Source organism: Castor canadensis, chromosome 14 (assembly GCF_047511655.1).
Source record: "Castor canadensis chromosome 14, mCasCan1.hap1v2, whole genome shotgun sequence".
NCBI lineage: Eukaryota > Metazoa > Chordata > Mammalia > Rodentia > Castoridae > Castor > Castor canadensis.
In genome coordinates, this window is record NC_133399.1 from 31,396,559 (window position 1) to 31,420,758 (window position 24,200).

At 36.7% G+C, this 24,200-nt stretch overlaps 4 pseudogenes; 1 reads left to right on the plus strand and 3 right to left on the minus strand.

The window, feature by feature from the left end:
* Positions 1-1,238: 1,238 nt before the first annotated feature.
* On the minus strand, positions 1,239-2,166 carry LOC109701492 (olfactory receptor 7E24-like; annotated as a pseudogene).
* Positions 2,167-8,801: 6,635 nt separating this feature from the next.
* Positions 8,802-10,681, plus strand: LOC109701491 (large ribosomal subunit protein mL63-like; annotated as a pseudogene).
* A 1,406-nt stretch (positions 10,682-12,087) lies between these two features.
* LOC109701485 (olfactory receptor 7E178-like) lies at positions 12,088-14,360 on the minus strand (annotated as a pseudogene).
* An 8,559-nt stretch (positions 14,361-22,919) lies between these two features.
* Positions 22,920-23,884, minus strand: LOC109683224 (olfactory receptor 7E24-like; annotated as a pseudogene).
* Positions 23,885-24,200: the final 316 nt, after the last annotated feature.

Sequence of the window (24,200 nt, forward strand, 5' to 3'; positions counted from 1 at the left end):
ACACTAAGATCTTCAGCATCTAATTATGAGCAAAAAGAACTCAAGATGTAGTAGCCTTCTTTGAATGAAAGGTCTGACAAGAATCAATATTTCTCTTATGAGGCTTTGAGTTCAATCCTCAGTACGATTTTTTAAAAAGAATCAAAATTCACAATGATTGCATGTCAGACTCACCTAGAGAGCATTTAATAAATTCATGCTTCTGACAAATCCCTGATGAATTCACTCTGAAACTGTGGTACTGGGGTCTGGCATGGGGATTCTTAAAGCTCCTTGGATGCTTCCAACATGAGGCCATGTTGAAGGTCAATGACATTCAATGTCTTAACTTACTTGCATTGATACATTTGATCATTGCACAAACTTTATGGACTGTGAGACTTCAATGTATATGTCAAGGAGATGTGTGCATCTTCCCATCTGTCATCAATGACAGACACAGAAGAGATGGTAGGCATTGTAGGATTCAGTCATGGAGTGGTTTTGATAGATACAGGATTCCAGAATATCCCCATATCCTATAAAATCTTTTCCTCATTAGAAGTCCACAAATGTTAAAAAAAAAAAAACCTGAGATAATCAACTTATAAAGTGGAAAAGGTTTATTTCTATTAGTGGTGTTAGAAGTTTAAATCCATAGACACTTGGTCTAGTTATTTGGAGCCTGCATTAGCAGTGTATATCAATAGCAGAGTATGTGGCAAAGGAAGCCTGTGCACCTCATGATGGCTAGAGAACAAAGAAAGAGGGAGATACCTAGTTCTCACAATTCCCTTTCAGGGAACTCCACCAAAACCCAAAATCCTCCAACAGAGCCCCACTTTCTAAAGGATCCACTACTTGCTTATAGTATCACAGAACATAGGCCTTAAACACATAGGGTGTTGCAGTTATTGACAGTCCAAACTGCATAAAGACACATGTCAAAAATTGTTTTAAAACAAAGGAGAGGGAAAATAAACAGTAACAGAGGAAGTGAATTTGATCAAAATACATTATATCTTTGTATGTGTATATCACGATGACACATCTGTGTACAATTAATATATGCAAATAGTAAATGGTCTAAACTATACCAAATCTAAATGGAACAATATTCATATGTACAACATAAAAAGGAATAAAATATATGAGAGCTAATTAATTATATGTGCAAATAGGCATAATTTCAAATTTTAGATCTTTGGATTGGCAGTTTTACTGCAAGCACCAAAAGAAATATAGCCAAGGTAATGAAGTTAAGCTGTTCTGCTGAAAACCCTCCAAAGGATCCTCTTGATGTCCCTGATCCTCAAACTGTAGACAAAAAGGTTTAGCATGGGTGTGACCATGGTGTACATCACTGAGGCTACCATAACATTCCCATGGTCATGTGAGACAACTAAGCTGAAGTATGACCCCAAGGCTGTGCCATAAAATACACACACAACTGACAGGTGAGAGTCACAAGTGGAGAAGGCTTTGTATTTCCCACTAATCAATGGGACTCTGAAAATGGATGATATAATTCTTATATAAGAATAAAGGATCCCTGACACTGGAACACCACCAAAGACAGCTCCAAAAATATAGATTAACACCTTATTTGTAAAGATATAATCACAGGAAATCTTAAGCAGTTGAGGAGGATCACAAAAGAAGCTAGGGATTTGCATACCTCTGCAGAAACTAAGATGGGATATTATCATGCAGTATAGTTGGGAGTCCAAAAGGCTAATAGACAGTGACACAAGAACCAACAAGCTACACAGGTGGGGGTTCATGATGACTGAGTAGTGTAAAGGGTGAGAGGTGGCCACCAATCGGTCATAGGACATTACAGAGAGCATCAGACTGTCCAAACATCCAAAAAGGACAAAAAAAGTCACCTGGTTTAAGCAGCCTACATGAGTGATGGATTTGCTGTTTCTGAATGTTCACAAGCATTTTGGGGATTGTAGTGCTACTGAAGCCAATGTCAGCCAAGGACAGCTTGGAGAGAAAGAAGTACATGGGAGTGTGAAGGTGTGAGTCTGAGCTGACAGTCAGAACGATGAGCAGATTCCCAAACACTGTGACCACATACATGGTCAAGAATAGTCCAAAGAAGTGGGGCTGTAGTTCTGAATCATCTGAGAATCCCAGGAGTTGGTATTCCAGGATGCCTGTTAAATTCTGTGGCTTCATGTAACCAGGACACCCTTCAAAAGTGAAGAGTTTGTTGGAATAAATGAAACAGCATAGAAACAAAAAGCTATTTTTTCTATTATGGATTTATGCACCTCAAATAATGTTCGACACTTGACCATTGCAATTTGTGGATAAGTTTGAAATGTGTCTTCCAAAAATTCACATTTCAGCAGCTTCACACTTGCCTCAGAGGAAGATCATCTGTCTAGCATGCCAGAGTCCATATAAAATCCATATTCTAACCCCAAGTGTTTTAAGCAAGAAATAAAAGACAGGAGGGAATGATGGAGGAAAAAGGAATGAAGGAAAGAAGGAAGGAAGGAAGCAAGGAAGGAAGGAGGGAAGGAAATAAAGAAGGAAGGAGAGGAAGGAAGGTAATCAAAAGAAAGAAAAGAGTGGTATAAGTATTAATTTGAATTAAGGGCAATTGTAATAAATAGATATAAAAGAAGTTATTGGCCCTAATATACTTGTCTAAAAGCAGGACATAAATATTTAATGGTTCCCTTCTCCAATTTCTGCCAGCAAGGACAGGATGACTAAATCACTGAAAATAACTGTGGACATTTCGTGGACAAGAGATACACAGGAATATGTGCACAACAAACCTTGTTGAGACCAACTCCAAAAGACACTATTTTGCATGTACACTCACCTTCTATGAGTTTTCCATGTCTAGAATCTTACAGATTTAGCTATTATTCCTTTATAAAATATTTCATTCTTCTTTACTATAATGTCTATGTTTTTCTTGGTATTTTTGCTTAGACAGTGATTATCAATAGTAGATGGTGGTTAGAATAACCCATTAATCTTTGGAAATTTGTTGATGGCAATGCACCAGACCTAAATTAACTCAGAATCTTTATAAATACAGTCAGTATAGAGAAATATAATCAGGAATTTATGGAATGCTCCATGAATGTGACCTATTATTATTACCAATAACATCCACTGCTATTTAAAAAATTGAAGTATTTAACAATATGTGCTCCAGAGGATTTTATGAGACAGTGTCTTCTGATGTAACCAAGGCTCTTGGCAAACTTGTAAACCTCATGCCACATCCTCTTAAGTTCTGGAATTTCAGATGTGTGCTGCCACACCCAACTCAGAACAAGTATTTAATATTAGATAAAATTTGAGGGTCTTTAGGCTATCCCTGCACGATATTTAGGCTATTTTCCATGCACTTCAGTTGACAAAAGGCAAATATTCTCACGAATTTAGTGAGAGTCATTTTTCTTTCAATATTTCCATACTAAAAGAATTTACTTATATTTTAAATTAAAAATACAAAAACAAAATCATACTACAAATATGTGAGAAGTCTTATTCACAAGTATGTTTTACATCTTTCTGTGAAGTACCTATGACTCTTTTGAACACTTCAAATGATGCATACAATTACCTAAGGAATGACTTTTATTTTACTTTTTCAATTTATGGCAACTTCCCTGTGAAAAAATTCATGGCAATCAACTATTCAAAAGTAAGCATCTCTACAAGGTATATGCATGAGGCACTGTCTTCAGATTTTAATCTTGATACATTACATACTAATAATCATACAAAAATCAACAATATTCATGGGAATTAAAAGTATGGGACATAGTAGAGGTTTCACACTGACAAAGGTTTTCAAATATATTTTTAGACAGTGTCTTGCTATGTGTCACCATATGGACTTGAACTTGAAAATCTGACACTTCAGCCTCCAAAGAGGTAGGGATACAGGCATGCACCCACCACAACTAGCATTTTTATTTTTATGAGAATTTGATTCACTACATTTTTGTGATAGTTGTCCTTATGTTGCCACTTCTGACCTTGATTCCTGGGTTCAATTGGTCCACCTGCTTCAGCCTCCCAAATTGCTGACACTAGAGGCATGTGTCACCTCATCAGCCTTAATCACTATTGAATATGCAGATTTATTGATGAAATACAATTACAAGAATGCCCTGATAATCAATCATTCTACAGTATCATAGAGAGAAAGAAAATCAGCATGTTGCAGGACCCTTCATGTAATGAGTAAAAATCCCACACTGTATGTAAGACCATGTAATAAGAATTATTTCCTTTTCCCTTTTTGTCTATTTTTAAATTTTATGACTGTCAACCCAGTATTTATACGTGAACGTGTAGGTTCTAATAAATGGGTAATGATGGGTCCCATGGAACATCTGTAATGTACATAGCAAGTAGTTCTAGGTTCAGAACCAGAAGGAATGACAGCACAGGTGGGAAAGCCCCATTTTATATATATATATATATATATATATATATATATATATATATATATACACATATATATCATATGGTGTGCACTGTAGTTCCTCGAACTAAAGTAGGATCTAATCAATATTTTGTTTCATGATTTTTCTTTGCTTTTCACAATGTGTAATCATCACAAGTTGACCTGAAACTCATTATGTAGTCCAAGCTGGACTCCAAGTTGTGATCCTGACTCAGCTACAGAGTAATGGGGATAGCAGGCTCAGCTTCTGTTCAATATCCCACAGATGCTGTTGTTACAGCATTCACTGAGTCACACAAGGTATAGAATCTGGTGAATCAGAAATAAATGAAAACTAATTATTTCCCTCCATGCATGAAGAAAATACATCCAGACTGGATGTGAAAATACAAGCCTACACTCACAGCACTTGGAATTTTGAGGCGGGAAGATCATGTGTTTCAGGATAGTCTGGGTCACATACTAAGTTCCAGGCTAGCCTGGGCTATGTAGCAAGCCTTCTTGTCAAAAAAACAAAGGTCTACATATGGACAGGTGTTGTGTGTTATGACAATAATCCCAGAACTTAGGAGGCTGTGGAAAGAGGACTTTGAGTTCAAGGCCAGTCTTCCCTACAAAATAAGACTGCCTCAAAAATAAAAAACAAGCAAAGAAACGGTCAACAACACAGAATCTACTTTGGTAAGGACAACAAAATATAGTCTGAGCAGGAGGTGTAGCTCAATGGGAGAAGTATTGCCCAGCAGGCATGCAGATGTAGGATTGATCCATAATACTTCAAATAATGGTAACAAACATGATAATCATAGTAAAATTAAGTGTTTTTTCAGCAATTTGGTTAAACTTAGATACACACAACAGGATAGTTTAGTAGAAAGATATGGAAAATAACCTTGTTACTATACTAATGCAAGTAATGCCTAAAAATTACTTTCTCCTCTTACACAAATCTATTACCTATTTAGTCATATTCTGTACCATGATCTTCAATTAATCTTCAATACACTTGTATCAACCAGAAACAATTCAGATGACAAAATGAAGCTCAGTGCCACACAGGTAATAAAGAACACATAAGATTCAAAATTTAACTATTGATCTTTGAGGTCCTATCAGATAACTTGTTCGGTGTTTCCCTACTTCAGAAGGTTTAAGCACAGGACTAGAGGTCTATTTTAAATTTCCTAAGGTTTATCTTTGGCTGTTTTCTCTTCCCTTCCTAAGAATGGAACCTAAAAGCTTGACTGTATAAATCCATTAGACACAGTGAAGGGATAATTTACAAGAATGGTCAAGGCAGTAGGCAGCAGAGGCAAAATCAAGAAACAAGGGCAACAGGCAGATGTGACTTGAATTATCCCATGCCAACACCATCTGTGACTCTACCCTCTGATTTCAACCATTTTCCTGTAGCTGATGCAAAAGGAAACACCCATTGCTCTCTGCTGTGATTTAATGGAAACACAAAGGGAAGAGCAGAGTGATCAGGAAGCACTTCCTGGCGTAAAAGGGAATAGAAAATTGATATTGAGTTGGTGGGAGAGAACACAGTTAGATGCACTGTGAAAGGGATCTCACTGTCTAGACTGAAAACTGAATTCATCCTATATATGCCTGGACATAAGAAAACTTACAGTAAAATGCTGTGCTCTTAACCTCAAATGTAACATGATGACAATGCTTGCTGTTTTCTTTTTCTTTTTATGAAGAGGAGGGAGCATAGCTGTACAGGTAAAAAGTAAAAAGTACATGACAAGTCTAAATTCATACACTGGCATTTGGAAGCCTTAGTTAAAGGATTTTGATATTGTGGTTCTGTCCTCATTGTCATGATCATCACCTTCCTTGTCATTTCAATGCTTACTGGACAATTAAAGGCACTGTTTTCCTGCTCTAACAGGACAGATGTGTACGTAAACTAGAACCAGCACAGGATGAAATCTAATCAGCATGTGACTGTTCTCACACCTTCACCATAGCTAATAACATAAACTTTATTGGTCTCTGAGCCTAATCCTTAAAAACTGTTTCCCTCCCATTTGAGTTTCCCACTACACTGCTGCTCCTGATGATGAACCAATTATCCCCCAGTCTCTCCTGCAACCATGGCCTCTCTTAGCACTTACTGGGCTGCACTGTACTTTGCTGGGTCAAGACTGAACAGGACAGTGCCACTTTGTGTGTGATGAAGGCTTAGGGTCAGGCTTCAGGACTGGCAGGAAAGCTGAGTCAAACATGAACCTCCTCATGTAGCTGATGAACCTTTGAAGCAGAGATACAGTTTGAGAGTCCACTGTGCTGGAACTGGTGAAATGTAAGATTGGAAGGCAATAGAAATATTTATCATTGTCTGAACTTATGGCTCAATGCACAAAGCTGATAATTAGTTAAATTGGTGCAAGTTATCTGAATCTCTAAGGATGTTCTGGTCAGAATAGAGACCAGAAACAAATTGACTGAAGGGTCTGGAATGAGGAAAAACTGTACCCTCTGACTTCCTAATTTCAGGGATCATATGAAATCAGACCCTCATATTTTTAGTTAAAGAAAATAATGTCTTGAATATCTGTAAGTCCACTGAATGTTTCAAAATTTGTACAGAATTGGTTCTTTTATATGAAGTATAGGGTATAATTTTCTTTTCTCAGTTTAGATGTATCAAAAAGAGCTTCCAATTTTTCCTTCTTTTAGCTCACTGTTGGGGTTTGGATTTCATGTGCTGGAGATACGTGACTTTCATTATTTTGAGTGACATTCCTTAAATAATTCTGATATTCTCACAGCTATCTGCCTCCTTAATGTAGTTCACATGGTCTGTGAATGTAGATCAGTTCTACAGTGGGTTCCCAGCATGTTCAAGGCCCTTAGTTTGATCCCCAGAACAGCAAGAAATCAAGGAAAGAAACCTTCTCATTAGACAAAATGTAGGGGTTGTAGTTTTCATCTCCCAGTTTGACTAGCATGGTTCAAATTCCAATTTATCTCATGTGTTTGTTTATAGGATTCAGTTACTTAGGGCATAAGATTCCCTTGGTTTCTTGTGAAATAACCTCTCCATCAGACAACTGACAATCAAACAGCCATTTACAATTACAGTTATCTGGCCCTTGGACCAGAGTGGATAGGTAAGAAGGTTAGTGAATATTTTATCCTATCAGTGTTAGAGACACATTCTAATACCTGATTGAGTTCTTCTCCTTGGAAGGAAGTCACTATGTCTAGACCCCACTCATGGACATTGGAATACACCAGAACACAGACCCAGGAACAAGAATCATTGGAAGATGCTTGAAGCTGCTCATCACACACCCTGACATTTCTCAAACTCCATAATGGCATTTGGCTCTAAGACAAAAATATAAGATATTTCCTGCTTTTCAGCAGTCTCTTATCCTTCACAACCAATCCTCTCTAGAGAGAAAATGGCACCTGAAGGAATTTTATGTGTTTTGAAAACTTCTCAAACCACACATGCTGCTGGTGGTCTTTGCAACAGCAATCCCACTATGTTTCTCTTCCACCAGAATTTTTCTCCCATCAGTGTGAGAGTCATATGAAGCCATTCTATGCTGGGATTCAACAAAATGTCCTTGGAGGCTTCTGAATTCTGCTCAGACAGAAAGCTTCAATTGTCTTCAATTGTATTTTCTTTAAAATCTTTATGTTTGAATTCATGACACATGCTTTAGACTAATAAAGTTAAATAAAATGGGGTTATAAAGTTTCGATTGCATTTCATCTTTACACCTTGTTTTTCAGACTTTCTCTCTTGGAGTCTCTTAGGAGTTCACAGATTGAGCTCTCATTCACTGACATGAAGGAAACTTAGATACTGATTGACTTCAACATTGATAAAAGAATGGTGATAATATATGTGTGCAATATAACAAAGAATTTTCTGCATCTCAAACAACCAAATGACAGGAATGTACATAACAATTAGGAAAGAAATGGTAAGACTCGTGACATTTTAAATGCTTGGGTCTTAAAGAAAATGTAATATTGTGTCATTTGAATTAAGAAGAGTAGATCATACAGTATGTTACTGCCAAACTGAGTCTAGAGAACATGGCATGGAACACCAGAGATAGATATGTTACTGAGAAATTTGTTTCGTACTTTCTCCAATTTCTGTTCATGTGTAAATATTGTTTCCTTTTTTTTTTCATTACTAAGATTTGAAGTAGGCTTCACACTTGCAAGGCAAACTCCCTACCATGAGTCATTCCTCCAGCCCATTTTCTCTGTTTATTTTGAAGATGGGGTCTTGCTTTTCCCAGGACAACTTGGACCGTGATCCTTCTGTTTTACATTTCCTGAAGGAGGTAGGATGACAGTTATGCACCATGGTGAGCAGATACTGATAAATATGGGGTATGCATAAATTTGCCAGGGCTGTCTTCAAACTGTAATTCTCCCAATCACCTCCCAAGTAATTAGAATTACCATCATGTGTCAAGCACCCTGCAATATGGTTTGTATCTTTGAAGGAGTCAGAAAGAACAGCATCTGCTCATATTATTTTTTTAGGCTTCCAGTTGTGAAATTTTTATGCTTTTATCTACTTTATATTTGTAGAATTCACAAGCCCACTCATTATATCTAGGCTCTGTCTTACACTGTATGAGACTTTAAGTATACAAATGATCCCCAACTTTTGATGTTTTAAATTAAGATTTCAGCTTTATGATGGTGCAAGGGCAAAATGCAATCAGTACAAACCACTCTTTGAAATTTGATGCTTTCTCAGGATGGCATTATGATACAACACTCTCTTTAGCTGCTGAGCAGTGGCAGTGAGCAAGAGCAACCTGTCAGTCATGTGATCACAGGGTAGACAATTGATACTCTTTGGTGTACCATGTAGTTAAGTGATGATAATCAGTAGGTTAGGTACATTGCATGTATTTTTTAGAGAGGTAAATATAGTATAATTTCTGAGGGAAGGTAAACACTTTCAGTAGTCTAAAGGCAGGTTGTCTCTAGAGTAAGAACATGAATGATCTTATGTGCATTTTTGAATTACATTATTCTCAGTTTATGATGAATTCATCAGAACATAAACTTATGGTAAGTCAAGAAATATCCAAATAAAGAAGATGTTAAATCCCTGACCTTAAATCATTCAAAGTCTCATTTACAAAGATTAAGTTGTATTGATTTCCTCATGTGTATAGGATAAAGCAGACTTTGAATATTAAAGTTCATTCTCCAAAAACTGGTAGATATCTTGCCTTAGAAAAAGAAAGAGTAAATTAATCTATTTGTTGGACATCTTTTTAGAGAGCCATGGCTGCTACCTCAGAACCTATGTGCACCATTTCTAAAAGATTGGCAGATATGTGTTTGGGTACATAGGTGTGTATCACAAGAATGAAATGGCCAAAGAAAGATTCATCATGGCAAACAACAGGGAAGTGTGGTTACACAATAAAATCCTAAGGCGGCCGGTATGATCAAAAAGAAAAAAAAAACTTCCCTTATTGGAGGACATGGCCCTTTGCTGCTCTTGGAAAATGAAAAATAAGTCAAGGCTAAATTAGTTCAGAATGATTTAGGTGATTTTTTCTAAAGGCCCACTTACCACACAGTAGCAGGAAGGATTATCCCACCAGTAAAAACTTCAGTGGTCCCTCAACCAAGAAGTACCAGTACAACCTCCTTTATTGTGTAAGCAATCTAACAACAAGAAAATATTCTTCGTGTTACCATTTATCATAGTATGGGTCACAAAAAAAGAAAACACACTAGTCATGCTATAAATCTAGTAATTGGATAAGTTGCTATTGAAACACAAAAGTTGTAAAAAAATGTGGTAATGTAGAACCACAACTGCAGGAAGTAGCAACAACACCATTCATGAAGTAACATGAGAAAAATTACTGGCCGAGGCCACCGCACTTCCTCCTTCGTGTCGGGGAGTGACTTGAGGCACGCAGAGCTCTGAAGACCACTGCTGGCGCCGTGGTCCTCACTGCCCTCCTACGCCGCAATCGGATTCCCGGCCGGCAGTGGATAGGGAAGCACCGGCAGCCGTGGACAGTGTCTCTGCTGGCGAAGCAGAACATGGTGCGTCTCCTGCAGGTGGAGGCAGAGAACCACTACTAGCTGAGCATGTCCTGCATGACGGCCGAGCAGGAGTGCCGCCACTCCGGGGCCATCAAGGTGGCCATCACGTCCAAGTTTCCCCTCCACAGATACGCGGCCGACCAGCTCGGCCACCTCAACGTCACCCAGAAGTGGTCCTGAGGACAACGTGCCGCTCGGGGAGCTACACGCTCTAGTCCTTAAAAGTATTGTCGTTCACCTCTCGTGTCTCTGTTTTCTTTTTTTTTTTTTTAAGTACATAGTATTTATTAATGGGGTCATTTACAGAAAAGTCTTTTTTCTACTGTTAATTTAGGCATAAGAATAGTTGTTCATCTAATAGCTGTTAGAACTTTTATTTTAAAAAAAGAATCAAAAAACTGTATCTCAGAAGATATCAGTACCAATTTCTTAAAAATTGAGGAAGATTGAAGAGAGGATTTTGTTTTGTCCTTTAGTAACTCCGGCCAAACAAGGTGTAGAACTTGGCAGGGTTCTTGAAAGTGGTCGGAAATACCAAAGTTACTAGGTCACAGGTGGTAGAAGCCGCATTTTGAACGAACGTTGCCATGGAACTGCAAACTGTGACTTGGGGTGTGACATACTAATGTGGGTTTTGTGGTGTAACAGTGAGCATACTTACCCTCTGTCAAAAATAATGCTGGCGTTTAAATGGAAATAAGACTTTTCCGGTTGGACATACTCCCCCAAACAGCATTTTCTTCCGAGATTTGAGACTGGACATTTAAGTGTGGTGAAGGTATTTATCAGAACTGTTAACATGAAATTGATCTTTTTTTTTTTTTTTTTTTTTTTGGTGATGGCCTTGGAACGTAGCCTACAGGCGTGCACTACCACTACCTCCTTGAATGTGTATTTTTACTTTATTTTTTTGGCGGTACTGGGGTTTGAACTCAGGTCTTGGCACCTTCTGAGCTCTACCACTTCAACCACACCTCCAGCCCTTAAAAAGTGTAAAGCAGCTTTTTGGAAATACAATTTAATATACCATTCCATTCACCAGTTGAAGATTTTCTTTAAAATAACCTTCTGTGAATATAATAAAGACAATCAGGAATTTTATGTTACCAAATACAACTTCCTGTATAATTTGAACTATTTTATGTATGAAGAATTTATCCAGAGTTACCCCTTAGTAATGACAGGGACCTGGGCTTGAACTGCTCTTGAACAAAATCTTATTAACTGCTCTGCATATATTTAATAGAAAATTTGCAAAATACTTAAAAAATAATCCCATTACCCATTAATGAAAAAAGAAAAAAAATACTGGCTGTATTACAGTATGGTGACCTTCATTGCCATGATTAGAAGAACTGAGAAAATAAGCCCAATTGAAATATCAGAGCTGTGGTTTATAGATTCACTCTAACTTCTGCAAAGTCACCTATCATTGGACATATGGTTATTTTGGTCTTGAGCAATAATTAAATAAGCAGCATAAATGACCAGGTATTAGCTGTGAAAGGAGAAGGTGAGTAAAGAACTAAGCTAGGAATATTGGGGAAAGTCACATCGCAAAGTGTTGGTAACTATTGCTGCCTCTTTCACATAATCTCTCTTATGAGCTCTCATCACTCTAAGTCTTCAGCAACTGATCATATACAAACAGACCTCAAGACATACCAGTTTTCGAATGAAAGTTCTGATCAGAATCAATAGCTGTCATACACAGCTCTAAATTCAACCCAAGTAAGGCAAAAAGGAAAAAAATATCAATAGTTCACTATGACTGCACATCAACCCACCTGGTATATGTTAAAGTCTTTCATGATCTTACCAAGTCCCTGGAGAATTAGCAATTAATCTCTGGTTCTAGAGTTGGAATTTTAAAAGGATGTGTGCATGACTCAAGGATGCCAGGGTCATCAATGACAGACACAGAAGAGGTGGTAGGCATCATAGGATTCAGTCATGTAGTTGTTTTGATAGATATGGGATCCCAGAACTTCCCCATATTCTGTTAAAGCTGTGCCTGGTTATCTTTCCAGAAATGTGGAAAAATGCCTGCGATAACCAAATTTAAGGTAGAAAAAGTTTATTTCAATTAATGGTGTTAGAGGATTAATTCCACAGATACTTTGCCAAGTTATTTGTAGTCTATAGTGGTAGTGTACATCAGTGACCTGGAGAATGTGGCAGAGGAGGCCTGTAGCTGGAGTAGATAGAAAAAGGAAGATGTCTAACTCTGGTTATCACCTTAGAGGGCATTCCACCAATAACTTAATTTCTTCAAAAAATGCCCCATTTTATAAAGTTTCCAACTAATAGTGCCACAGGGCACACCAAGTGCTTGGGGCATTGGAGATATTCACTGTTCAAACTGTGTAAGAAAATATGTTGAAAATTGTTTTAAAATGAAGGAAACAGACAAGAAATACTAAGAGTGGAGGTGAATTTGATCAAAATACATTATATTCTTCCATGGATATATCACAATGACACATCTGATATGCAAATAATAGATGATCTAAACAATACCAGATCTAAATGAAGCAATATTCATATATACAACATAAAAAAGAATAAAATATATGAGAGACAATTAATTACCATACCAGATATAAATGGGGCAATATACATATATGCAACATTAAAATCAGTGGGAGGGGTAAGAAAGCATAACAGAGGAGGTAAATTTTATTAAAATACATTATATTATTGCTTGGAAATATCACAATGACACATGTTTACAATTAATATATGCTAATAATAAGTAAATGGTCCAAAAATATCAAATCTACATGGAATAATACATATAAAATATGAAAAGGAATAAAATCTATGATAGCTAATTAATTGTATGGGAACATGGGCATAATTTCAAATTCTAGATGTTTGGATATGCAGTTTTTATTGCAAACACTAAAAAAATAGTAAAGGTAATGACATCAGTATTTTTTGCTGAAAACCCTCCAAAGGGCCCTCTTGATGTCCCTGTTCCTCAAACTGTAGACAAAGGGGTTAGGCATGGGTGTGACCATGGTGTACATCACTGAGGCCACCATAACATTCCCAGGGGCATGTGAGACAATCTACCTGAAGTATGCTCCAAAGGCTGTGCCATAACATACACACACAACTGACAGGTGAGAGCCACAGGTGGAGAAGGCTTTGTATTTCCCACCAATTGATGGGACTTTCACAATAGAGGAAATAATTCTTACATAAGAATAAAGAATCCCTGACATTGGAATGCCACCAAAGATGGCAGCGATAAGATAAATTAATATCTTGTTTGTAAAGTTATTATCACAGGAAATCTTAAGAAGTTGAGGAGGATCACAGAAGAAGCTAGGAATTTCTATGTCCATGCAGAAATTAAATTGTGATACCATCATGCAGTGCATCTGGGATTCCAAAAGACTAATGGGAAGTGACACCAGGATCAACAAGCCACACAGGCATGGGTTCATGATGACTGTGTAGTATAAAGGGTGACAGATGGCGACCAACTGGTCATAGAACATTAAAGCCAACAGCAGACTGTCCAAACATCCAAAAAGGATAAAAAAAGACACCTGGGTTAAGCAACCTACATAAGTAATGAATTTGCTGTGCATCTGGATTTTACTAGCATTTTGGGGATTGTAGTGCTACTGAAGCCAATGTCAGCCAATGAAAGGTTGGAGGGAAAGAAGTCCATGCAGGTGTGAAGGTGTGAATCCTAGCTGACAGCCAGAATAATGAGCAGATTTCCAAACACTGTGATCACATACATTGTCAAGAATAGCCCAAAGAAGAGGGGCTGTAGTTCTGGATCATCTGAGAGTCCCAGGAGTTGGTATTCCAACATACCTGTTAAATTCTGTGGCTTCATGTAGCCAGGATACCTTTAAAAAAAGAGGAGTTTGTTGGAATAAATGAAGAGCATAGAGGCATCCACCTAAGTGTCTCTGTTTTGGATTCAAGGACCTCAAATAATATTTGACACTTTAGCACTGCAATTTTTGATAACTTTGAAATGTGTCCTCCAAAAATTCACATGTTGGGAGATTCGTTGTCAGTTCAATGGTATAGATTCTTACAAAAATGGAATGTGGGGATGAGGTGTAGCTCAGTGTAAGATTACCTGTGCAATATGCTGGTGTCCCTGGATTCTGCCCTGAGTAGTTCAAGCAAGATATAAAGGTTATGTCAGAGGTGAGAGAGAGGAAACAAAAAGGAAAGAAGGAAGAAAATAAGGAAGGCAAGCAAAAGAAAGTATTGACTGGCAAGTCAATGGGTCATTGAACTTAAGACTTGGATAGAATTGTGGGACCACAACCTCTATGGCTTTCTCTTCCAAAATTTTACTCTTTTCACCTGCCATCTAGCATTGGACCTTGATAAATCTTATGCTATTCTGCTTGAATTTGTAGATTTCAAAATTGTTGAGCCAAGTAACTCTTTTTTAAAATAAAGACTGTCTGTGACTGGTATTTCATTATAATTATACAAAACAGACTTATATAAGAACCATGCACCTTTAAAATATGCTCAGAAACAATAAGCTGTAGTCCAAGGAATATTACAGGAATAAGTACATGTTGAGATGGGAAATTCATGAACACACTGAATGTCAGCCCTCAACTTTTGAAGGAAGCATATAGAATAAGAAATATTTTTCTTCCTTCCTAAAGAGAATCATTCTAATGTAAGAAGAAGATTAAGGAAATTTTCTTGATTTTTATTGTGAGTACACACTCTAAAAAAGCTAAGTTTGTATTAGTTAGAGTCTAAATTCAAGTCGAATCTACATAAATCTTACATTCCAAATGTTTTATGATTTTTCATCATATTTTGTATAGCAGCCAATCTTCTATGGAGATTAATGTCTACTGAGAAGTGTGGGGAATCTGGTAAATGTCTTTTGAATGTAACTGAAACAGTTATTTGGTTTTCATGAGTTTCAAATTCAGATAACTATGTACATTTTAATGCAAAACTAAAATCATATAGTATTATTGATCTTGAAGATATTTCTAATGCACAAATAACCAATGATTAAGCAACAGTTAGCTTGAAATGATTCACTCTACTGATTTTGTGTTTTTCTATTTTTTTTCTTTTCCTGATTTGGTCATATATGAGATCTAATCCAAAGGACTTGTGCATGTGAGGCAAATGCTCAACTAATCAACTATATCGCCAGCACTAGAGTCTTATTTTCTATCAATTCTTCTACACAATCTCAAGGGAAACTTTTAGGCTGAGTTCATATTGTGCTATTTTATTGTTATTTGTGGTGGATGAAAATATATGAAATATATTGTTCATCCTAACAATTTGTGGAAGGTTCATTTTTCAGCAATTGCAGAGCTCCTATTTGATACTGATAAATTTGGAACCAGGGTGTCCCAAACCAGCTTTGGAAACTTCATTAGCCCTTTCTATGAAAGCTTAAGATTTTTTCAAGTCAGTATTTTCTCATTGTAGGATTTCATTTCCGTAAATTCAGCTACCAGAGTTAGGAAGTTGAGATCTTCATTTCTTTGGCAGGTCAAAAAATAATTTCACTTCACAGTGAAACCAACTGAAATGTATGACTCAATAATTTTAAAAATTGATTTGATTTGGGGGAAATGCAGAAGGGTAAAAGACATAGAATACTGCTATAAACCCATGAGTAGTTTGCTCATCTGTAAAGTGGGTATACTGATTGAATCTACTGAATTGTACCAGAAGACATCAGCCCAAAATATGTGCATTGACATGAGTATTAACTGACCTAAGGGCAGTTGCAAAGAAACAGATGTAAAAGAAGTGATCTCCTTGTCTATTTTCTAAAAGCAGAACACAAATATGTAGATTCCTTTCTCCCATTTCTGCCAGCAATGGCATGATGACTAAATCACTGAAGATAACTGGATGTTTCTCAGACGAGTGATACTCTGGAGGGAACAGCACAACAAACTTTGATGAAACCAATTCTAAAAGACTCAACATTTATGTAGACTCACCTTTCATTAGTTTGCCACTAGAATTTTATAGGTGCTTGCTATCATTCTTTTAAAATCTATTTCATTCTTTTGTATTAAAATGGTTTCTTTCTTGGTATTCTTTCTTAGGACCATGTTTATCAATAATAGGTGATGGCTATAATAACCAATTAATCTTTTTAACTTTGCTGATGCACCACACAGGACCTAAATCCAGTAAAATCAGAATCTTCACACAAAATTTGTTGGGACATACTAACATATAGTCACAATAGAGATACATAGACAGGAATTTATTGAATGCCCCATGAATGTTATCTGTTATTACTTCCATTAACATGCACTATATATTATATTATATATATTATTATATGTATATTATATTGGGTATATTAAAACCCAAAGTATATAAAAACCCATGCTCCAGAAAGATTTTTTGAGACAGTGTCCTCTGATGTAACCAAGATTCTCCTCAAACTTGCAAGCCTCGTGCCACACCCTCTAAAGTCCTGGGATTACAAGTGTGTACTGCCACAACCAATTCTAAACTCATATTTAATATTAGGTGAATTTTGATATCCCTGCATTATTCTCATTTCTCTATACTTTCGTTTCCCAGAGGCAAACACTCTGATGAATTTGATGGAGGCAATTTTCTCTCAGTCTTTCCATACAGTAATGATTTACTCATCTCCTTTAGGAATTTTATATTAAAATACAAATATACTATCATACTACTAATATTATGCCTGAGTAGGCTTATTCACTCAATATTATGTATAGCATCTATTTGTGAAGTACATATGACTATTTCAAACACTTTCTATGATGCATACTATTACTTAAGGGATGACTTTTACTTTACTGTTTCAATTTATGACAACACCCTTATGAAAATATTTGTGCCTTTCAACTATCCACAAAATAGAACTTGTATAAAGTATATTCATCAAACATGGTTTTTAGATTAAAAATTGATACATTACATTCTAACATTAATTATAGACATTTATTTTCCAACAGAAAATTCTTATATAATCAATACATGGTATTATTGTCAAGGTATAGAATCAGTAATATCTCTGAAGTCTGTGAAGCAGTGGGTTTTCCATAAGATCGACACAGAAATTCTCATCTTGCATATAGAATAAAGCAATATCCTAGTCATAGGATCAATAGCACAATAATCAGCAATATTCATGACAAGACAAATATGGGACATAGTAGAGGTTTCACACTCACCACATACTTCACTGGTTTTTTTAGATAGTGTCTTGTTATGTAATGCCACCTGACCTTGAACTTTGATACCTGCCATGTCAACCTCCAAAAAGCTGCAGTAACAGGCATGTGCTAACACCACAACTAGCATTTGTCGTTTTTTATGAGAATTTGAAACACTAATTTTTTTAGATAGTTTTCCTTATGTTGCCTTGCCTGGCCTTGAATCCTAGACTTAATTGCTCCTCTTGCTTCAGCCTCTTGAACTGCTGACAGTACAAGAAAGCACTAATAATCTTGCATTCCATAACATCACAGATAGTTAGAAAATCAACATGCTGCCATAGCCCTTCAGGTAGTAAGTGAAATTCTAAAATTTATGTAAGACAACATAATAAAAATTGCTTCCCTTTCATTTTTTGTTGCTCCACTTTTTAAATTTTATGACTGTCCCCAGGGTCTTTATATTTGAACGTTGTAGGTTCTAGTAATTGGGAAATGATGAGTCCCATGGAACATGTGTGTTATGGGTAGCAAGTAGCTCTAAGTACACAGCCAGAAGGATGGAACGTCCCTGGAACATACATAACATATTGTGCATGCTCAATTCCTTTGAACTAAAGAAGGATAAAATATTTTGTTTGATTTTTTTTTTCTTTTCTGTTTTTCTTTTTGAGGCTGTCACAATATGTAACCACCACAGGTTGACCTGAAACTCAGTATGTACTCCAAGCTTTTGACCCTATCTCAGCTACAGAGTAATGGGAATAGCAGGCTCAGTTTCTAGTCAGTATCTCACAGATGCTGTTGTTATAGCATTCACTGAGCCAAGCAAGTATAGGATCTGGTGAATCAGAAATAAATGAAAACCAATTATTTCCCTCCAGGCATTAAGAAAACACATCTAGGCTGGATGTAGATTATATGTTTATAGTAGCAGCATTTGTAAACTTGAGATGGGAGGATCGTGTGTTTGGGGACAGTGTGGACCACATACTGAGTTCCAGACTAGCCTGAAATATATAACAAGACCTTATCCCCAAAAATGGGTCTATATCAGGACAGGTACAAATACCTATATCAGGTGTGATATAAATGTCATCCTTGCACTTAGAAGGATGAGGAAAGAGAATTGTGAGTTAAAAGCCAAACTAGGTTATAAAATAAGACATTGCCTCAAAATACAAATCAAAAAAAACAAGCAAAGAGACAATCAACAACAAAGGATCTAACCTGGTATGGACAAAAAATAGGATCTGATCAGCGGGTGCAGCTCAATAGGAGAGGTATGCCTGTATGTACAAAATATTACATTAAAATGCTCTGCTCTTAACCACAAATGTAACATACTGATAATGCTTCCTGTTTTCTTTTTATTTTTATAGAGAGGAGGGAGTGTAGCTGTACAGATAAAAAGTAACAAAGAACATACATGACAAAACTAAGCTCAAACACTGGCAAGTGGAAGCCCTAATTAAAGGTTTTTGGTTTTGTGCTTCTGTCATAATTGTCATGATCACCAGCTTCTTTGTCATTCCAATGCTTAGTGGACAGTTTTGAGGTACCCCTTTCCTCCTCCAGTAGGACAGATGTGTATGTAAATTAGAACCAGCACAAGAAAAATCTAAACAGTGTGTAATAATGGCCTAGGGCCAGGCTTCAGCACTGACAGGAAGACTAAGTCAAATATGAACCTCCTCATGTAGGTGATGAGCCCTAGAAGCAAAGATGCAGGTTGAGAGTCCACTGTGCTGGAACTGGCATACTGTAAGATCAGAAGGCAATATGGGTATTTAACATTGTCTGACCTTGTGGCTCAATACACAAAACTGATAATTAGTCAAATTGGTGAATGATATCTGAATCTCTAAGGACTTTCTAAGAATATTCACATTAATAGAAACAAAATATATTTTTTCTTAGGCTTTTTAGGGCATTCTGTAGAAGATCTAGTGGTGCAAGAAGAAAAAACCTACTAGATGTCTGGATTAAATTTTTTCACATTTCTTGGAATGTGGTGAATAATTTATTCTCCATCACACAAAGTAAAGGTGTGTCTAGGCTCTGCCTTGCACTGTGCCAGATTTTAAATATAAAAATGGTCCCCAACTTTTGGTGTTTCAACTTAAGAATTTTCAATTTTATGATGGTGCAGAGGCAAAATACATTCAATACAAACTGCACTTTGTAATTTGATCTTTTCTCAGGATGGCAATATGATGTGCTACAATACTCTTTAGCTGCTGAGCCATGGAAGTGAGTAGGAGCTCCCAGTCAGCCATGTGACCACAAGGTAAACAACTGATCCTCTCTGGTGCACCATGTAGCTAAGCTATGATAATCAGTAGGTTAGGTGCCTTACGTGTATTTTTGTAGTGATAGAGACAGTAAAATTATTAGGAAAGGAGTACATTTTCAATAGTCTAACATCAGGTTTTATTTTGAGTAAGAACAAGAATGACCTTAAATGCATTTTTGAATTACGTTACTCTTGGCTAATGATGAGTTCATCAGAACATAAACCTATTGTAAGTCAAGGAATATCTGAATGAAGAAGATGTTAAATTCCTGCCCTCAAATTGTTCAAGGTCTCATTTACAAAGATTAAGTTGTAAAATCTTCCCTCAAGCATATAGGTAAAGCAGACTTTGAGTATTAAAGTTCATTCCCAAGAAATCGGTAGATATTTTACCTACTAAAAGTCAGAGTAAATAGATCCAGGTACTGGGCATCTTTTCACCGAGGCAAGACTATGCCTCAGAACCTACGTGAACCATTTCTAAAACACAGGCAGATTTGTGCGTGGGTACATAGTTATGTATCCCAAGACCGAAATGCCCAAAGAAAGACTGATCATGGTAAGCAACAGGGAAGAGAGGCTACACAATGAAATTCTAAAGTGGCTGGTATGATCAAAAAGAAAATAATTCTCTCGTTTGAGGACATGCCCTTTGTTGTTCTTGAAAAATGAAAAAGAAGATAATGCTGAATTAGTTCAGAATGATTTAGGTGACCTTATCTAAAGGCCAAGCTATACCACACAGTAACTATAAAGAAGATCTTATCAATATTAACATCAATAATATCACAATCAGAAAACCTCCTTTATTGTCTGAGCATACTTTGAAATCTTCTGGCTGCAAAATCTAACAACAACAAAAATTCTTCATGCTACCATTGTTCACAGTATGGATCTTGAAAAATGAAAACACACTAGTTATGTCATAAGTCTAGTTTAAAATAGTTATTTTAAAATGCATATGTTGTCACTGAAAGACAAAAGTTGAAATAAAAAATATGATAATATAGAATCATGACTGCAGGAAGCAACAGCACTACCATTGGAAAATATTGGTCTTTTTAGGGTATTTTGACCTTAACTGTCCATGATGGGAAAAACTGGTAAAAGAAACCCAATGGAAATATGAGAGCTATTATTTATAGATTGCATTCAACTTCCTCAATGTACTTATGGTTGTAGGACATAAGTAATAATTTAAAAAGCTGTATAAATGACCAAGTATAAACTGTAAAATGAGAGGATGAATGGAGAACTACAGGTAGGAATATTGAGAAAAGTTACATTGCCACCTGCTACTACCTTTGCTAGCTCTTTCACATAATTTCTTTTATGGGCCCTGATTGTTCCATGATTTTCAGCATCTGATCATATGTAAGGATCTCAAAACACACTAGTGTTTCAATGAAAGGTCTGACAAGAGTCTATAGTTCTCATGTAATACCTTGAGTTCCAACAAAGACAAAAAAGAAAAAGTAAAAAAGAATCAATAGTTTACTATGAAAGCACATTGACCCACTTGGAGTATGTTTAAAATTTTCGTGCCAAATCTCTGTGGAATTAGCTCAATGTCTAGTTCTGGGGACTAGTATGGGGATTATTAAAGCTCCCTGGATGCTTCCAGCATGAGGCCAATTTTGGAGGTCAGTGATATTCAATGTCTCACAACAAATGCATTAATATCATTGCACAAATTTATTAGAAAGTGCATATGGACCATGACAATTCTATGCATATTTTAAAGAGAGTTATGCATTTTTCCAGGGTTTCTGGGTCATCAATGATAGACCCAGAAGAGGTGGTAGGCACCATAGGACTCAGTTGTGGAGTAGTATTGGTAGATGTAGTATACCAGAATTTTCCCATATTCCATTAAACATGTGCCTGGTAAGCTTCTCATTGCTATAACAAAATTCCTGAAATAAACTATTTGTAAGAAGAAAAGTCTGTTTTGGGTAATCACATCATAGGTTTTAGTCCAAGTAACTTCACTCAATTGTTTTGGGCCTATCATGACAGTGAACACCGGGAGTATGCAGCATAGGAGGCCTGTGCACATCATGTTAGCTAGAAAACTAAGGGAGAACAAGGCAGATACCTAGTTCTAGTAATTCCCTTTTAGGGCACTCCAGTAAAAATCCAACTTCCTTCAACAAGGCTCCAACTACTTTTTAAATTTTTATTAGAATTTATTCATTGTACAGAGGGGATTCATTGTGACAATTCCAAATAGGTTTACATTGTACATTGGTTAGATTGCCCCCACCATCTTCCCCTCCCCCCAGCAACCCCTATTGTACCCCACTTAAAGCAATTTCAACAGCTTTCATCATTATATTTCCTATATATGTAATATTCAACCACCATATTCCCTCAATTTCATCTTTTCCATTCATCCCCCCTTCTCACAGTATCCCCAACACACATTATACCTATTTTACACTTCTTTTATTATTAATTCCAAAGTCAATTTTGAGAGGGGTTTCTCAATGTATCCTTGCTGATTAAGTATACTTTATCTTAAGGCCACACTTTCTAAGATTCCATTGACTTGTAATAGGGCCACAAGACACAGACTGATCATTGAACACATGGATATTAGGGATATTCAATGTCCAAATATGTAATGAAACATGTTAAAATGGTTTAAAACATGGACAGAGGGATAAAAAACAGTAACAGAGGGAATGAATTTGATCAAAATCCAATATATTCATGTATAGCAAACATAAAAATGATACTCTATTGCATAATTATGTATTAGCAATAAACAAGTGTTCGAAACCAGAGCAATATTCAGATATGAAATGTCAAGAGGAATAAAATATATGAGAGCAAAAAAACATTAAACTGGCCAAAGAGGCATGCTTTCTCATTCTAGGTACTTGGTTTTGTAGTTTTAGTAATCCATACCCCAAGTATGGCCTAGCATGTAATGTTAAACTGTTTTACTGAAAACCCTCCACAGGGCCCTCTTGAGGTCCCTGTTCCTCAAACTGTAGACAAAGGGGTTCAGCATGGGTGTGACCATGGTGTACATCACTGAGGCCACCATAACATTCCCAGGGTCATGTGAAACAACTGAACTGAAGTATGCTCCAAAGACTGTGCCATAAAATACACACACAAGTGAAAGGTGAGAGCCACAGATGGAGAAGGCTTTGTATTTCCCACTGATTGATGGGACTCTCACAATAGAGGAAATATTTCTTATATAAGAATAAAGAATCCCTGAGACTGGAGCACCTCCAAAGATAGCACCAATAACATAAATTAATATGTTATTTGTAGAGATATAATTACAGGAAACCTTAAGGAGTTGAGGAGGATCACAGAAGAAATTGTGGATTACTGTATCTGTACAGAAGGTAAGTTGTGACACCATCAAGCAGTGTACCAGGGAGTCCAGAACACTAATGGAAAATGATACCAGTATTAACAAGCCACACTTGCAAGGGATCATGATGATGGGGTAGTGTAAAGGCTGACAAATGGCCACCAGTCGGTCATAGGCCATTACAGACAACAGTAGAGAGTCCAAACATCCAAAAAAGGAAAAAAAAGGACACCTGAGTTAAGCAGCCTACGTAGGTGATGGATTTGCTGTGTGTCTGGATGTTCACCAGCATTTTGGGAATTGTAGTATTACTGAAGCCAATGTCAGCCAAAGACAGGTTAGAAAGAAAGAAGTACATGGGGGTGTGGAGGTGTGAGGCCAAGCTGACAGCCAAAATAATGAGCAGATTCCCAAATACTGTGACCACATACATTGTCAAAAATAGCACAAAGAAGAGAGGCTGTAGTTCTGAATCATCTGAGAGTCCCACAAGTTGGAATTCCATGATGCCTGTTAAATTCCGTGGCTTCATGTAGCTAGGACACCTTTTGAAAAGAAGAGTTTGTTGGAATAAATGAAACAGCACAGAAGCAAACAGCTACATGTTTCTATTTTGGACTCAGGCACCTCAAATAAAGTAGCAGACAAGCATTGCAATGGTTTGGATGAATTTTAAATATATTCTCCAAGATCCATGAGTAGGGGGCTTTACAGTCAATTCAAAGGAATAGTTAGTTTTAGAAATGGAGTCCTGGCTGAGGTGTAGCTCAATGAAAAACCACTAGATTCCTAACGACCTATGTTGTGTCCCCAGTACTTCAAGCAAGAAGTAAAAGACAAAGAGGGAGGCAGGGATTAGGAAGGAGGAAGGAAGGAAGGAAG